Genomic DNA, 3955 nt, shown 5'->3' with positions numbered 1-3955 from the left:
TTGAGGCCTTCTTCAATTGAATCTCCTGACTAAATAGATATCAATCATGTGATTCCATCCATATGTTTCCACACCTTTTGAGAGAAAGGAAATGGCATGATGATATGAAAGTTAGATTCATCATTTTCTCTGCAAAGACTACACTACCCAAGACCATGATTATTTGTCTTTTCTAGGATGTTTGATACTAGTACCTCATTACTTAGGACTCAGGAGTAACCACATGAAAAAATGGGGGTTTTGGAGACAGTTGAATCTACGTGCCTTGGAACACCACCACTTTTTGAGCATCCAAGTCTCCCTGAGTATCCAAGGCAATATAGCTTTTATTCAATGTGTAATCTACAATATATTCTCGAAATAAAAGGCACTTGATACTAATTGAGTTGCTAGTTCATACAAAAACGATTGGCAACACATTTTATAGAAATATTTCCATATCCTTGGAATGGGACATTATATATTGCAGACCAAAGAAAATATGGCAATAAAAGAAAAAACCAAAATCATCTCCCTTTTTTTGACAGAAAGTTGGGTCATCAAACATTGCAACTCTCTAATGGATGGGCCTCTCAAGGAGACCATGGAACTTTTGACCAATCTATTTTGCATAGTTGTTTGGAAAAGTGCAAATCTCGGAAAATGTGTCATGATATCTTTTCTAATTCCATGAAAACCCATATATTAAAATTTATTTTTAAAGGTTTATGGATTTTTTGTTGTAGGGTATATTTCTTTGAAATAATGAGTACATAATTGTACTATGTTTTTTGTTGGGAAAATAAGTTTAGGGATTTTAATTGAAGATAATTATTGACCTTTCAATTATTCCCTTCCTCAAGTGATAGAAAAGTAAAATGAACAAGAGAAGTTATATTCATGGCAATATGTGCATCTCAAAAATTTGTGGGAATTCAGAAGAGTTTTTGTACCATATGTTGTGTCAAACACCATAATTGGTATCCTTATAAAATATGCTAAGAAAACTCCAACTTTTGATTGTTAATTTGTTATTTAATTCTATATGACATTAGTTGACAGAGAAGACTTCATTGTGATGCTTCATGGAAATGGTCATAACTTTTCTTGTTAAAGTCATAATTAATCTGCCTCTCTCTTTGTCCATGTATGTGTGCATTCCTTTAGAGCATATGGATTTATTTAAACTTCTAAGTTTCAATTCAATAGGATTTTTACGTATAATTTGAGCCTTATTATATTAATGATTCTACATCTCTGTTTCTTTTTCATGATTCTTAGACTCATGCTTTCTACTTGTGCTTATCTCTATTCATATTTCTTGGCATTAAAAAGCTGCAGTCCAATTTGACATTCAACATTCTAGATGTGGTCTTTTTTATGTTACAAGTGGCACTAAAACTAGTTTGTTTGCAGATTATATGTTAAATGAGACCCAAGCTAATGTTGCTCGCTAATAATGGAAATCCCTTAAATGCTAGCTTTATAAAACCTGCAAGTTTTTCTCAACAAACCCCATGTGTTTCACCTATAATCTCTTGTTCAGCTCCATACCAATGACTTATTTATCTCTTCACACTTATGGTGGGACTTCAAGGTGGGTACTTCTCCCATACCCTTGGGAGGTAGTCCAAACCATCACCAACAGATCTGTAAGTTACAAGATGGTAAGACATCCTTTTTCTGCCAATTATGGTTTTATTTGCGTTCCATTGGAATGCTGAGGCCGTGTGACAAAGAAAGATTTATAATTTTATTTCTTACATTAGATGTTACAATGCCCTTGATTCCCAGCCTTCAGTAGCACATTGCCCTCTTTTCTACAACTTACCCAGCCCAAAGCAAACCCACTTTACCAATCAACATTGAGCTTTCATTTCATCCACCAATATCCATAATGTAATATTTTCTACTCAATGGATTACTGCCTCATACATTCCATGACCTTTTACATTACTTTTATTCAGAACACTGAAATGTAAGTAAACTAGAACTTTTGTTAGTAAAGCATTCTCTTAAATGCTCAACACTACTAGTCTAGAAATGAAGCATAGCGAAGAATTTCAATAACCAACTAATACATTAATCTCTGTAGATATTTTTATCAATCTATGCATTTAGCCCTTCAACTGCTTGATCTCCAAGCCAAAAGCAAATTGGCTCTGAATGGGAGAAAGATATATTTTTCAAGATAGTAAAGCACATACTATCCAACTTACTACAAGGTACATATTGATTCTCCAGTGCACCCCATGTAGTGTGACTACCATGGATTTATTGGGTGATTTTCCCTTTGCTTTGATGGGCAAAGCTCCACATACATCCGCACCCAAGTACTGAGATCTTTGCATAACCTAGGAGGCATTAATGCAAAAACTCGAGTTCCCCTTCAAGTCTATGTTCTTACCTAACCTGTGCAAAAACTCTGAAGAGAAAGGGAGTGCCCCTAACAACATGTTACCACTCAGATTAAGGTGGTACATGTGAGAAAGATTACCTATAATGGAAGGAATATTTCTTGACAGCCTGTTGTTCTCCAAAATCAAAGATATTAGATTCAAAAGTTTGCCATAAGCCACAAGTATTGAACCCGAGTACCCAGAACTAGCAAGCCTAAGATCCTAAGCTTTCTGAGCTTTCCAAGTTCAATAGGAAATGGAGAAAAAATTGGATTCTTATCTATTATGAAGTACTGGAGGCTCTGTAAACTTCCTAGTGAAGGATGGAACCTAATTGTAATCTTATTGTTATTGAGAGCTATGAACTCCAAGTTTTTTAGGTTTACAAGAGTTGTAGGAATGTGGCATGTGAGGGAATTAGAGCTCAAATCTAGCTTCTACAACGTCCTTAAATTTCTAAGGGATTATGGAATGGGTCCTCTAAGATTGTTGTAACTTGAATCAAGGCCCAACAATTTGCTTAAACTCCCCATTCCCTGAGAGATTTGTCACTTGAAAGAATTATAACTCAAATCTAGAATTAAATGCATGATATTATTTAGCCTCCCCAAATCTGGTAGGATTCTCCCATGAAGATTATTTTGAGAGTGTCAACAAATGTAATTCCCTTAAGCTACCAAAATCCCTAGTAATTTCACCAATCAAACCCTTGTTAGCACGCAGGCTCAACTACTCCAAATTGGGGGCCATCTTATAAAAACCCAAAGGAATTGTGATGTTCTCATGCATGAAGCACTGGAGCATAAATAGTGCCTAAAAATATGACAGCTTGAAAATTGAAATTGGAAATAGAGCATTTTTCTTGCATGAAGGATTAGGTTTGTACCCAAAATTAAGTTTGGAAACATGCAAGAAATTTTCGTTCCCTTATTTACACTCCAAGCCTTGCCATGTTACTTGTACATAGGGACATGATAGGTTTTTCTCCATTTGCATCTGCAGACATAAATTCCATTACTTCAAATAGAGTTTTTGTTTCCTTAGGATTCATTTTGGCATTTAAGACCTGTTAATATGCATGGCCTCCATGATTTTTATGATGTGTTTCTCCATGAATTCTTACCAGTAACAACAAAAACATGCTCACATTGTATTTAGAAGGATACATTGAACGTGCCAGAGAAAATAGATATACCAATATGAGAAACAAATCTAGTGCCTATAACATTTTGTGTGGATTGGGATGTTAGAAAGCACTGGATAAATGTTTACATCTTGTGAGGAGGCGATAGAGAATCCCAATGATATTTGGAGGGAGACATCAAAACTACTCAGTGTGTGTCTTCATGTAGTGCAAGGGTTGTCTTTGGTAGTTGCAAGATCAATGTTGCTTTAATCAAATAAATTAAAAAATCAAATCTTTAATAATATCTTGTCATATTCTTCCAATGTTTCGACTATTGAATCTTTTATCATATCTTCTGCATATTTTTTGTATGCAATGAATCTTATGGGGCTCCTGGTTTAAATTATAGTCATACTAGAAAAAGCTAATCACTAAAAATATTATGCAACAA

The 3955-nt window shown here is 34.7% G+C and overlaps 1 pseudogene; it reads right to left on the bottom strand.

Moving 5' to 3' along the window:
* Window positions 1–2165: 2165 nt before the first annotated feature.
* On the bottom strand, window positions 2166–3429 carry LOC149222142 (uncharacterized; annotated as a pseudogene).
* Between the last annotated feature and the right edge of the window lie 526 nt (window positions 3430–3955).

The sequence above is a fragment of the Pinus tabuliformis genome, chromosome Q (assembly GCF_031772625.1).
Source record: "Pinus tabuliformis cultivar Carrire ecotype Pingquan chromosome Q, CPIR1, whole genome shotgun sequence".
Classification (NCBI taxonomy): Eukaryota; Viridiplantae; Streptophyta; class Pinopsida; order Pinales; family Pinaceae; genus Pinus; species Pinus tabuliformis.
Note: the sequence above shows the minus strand (reverse complement) of the source record. Positions and strands in the feature narration are given on the sequence as shown.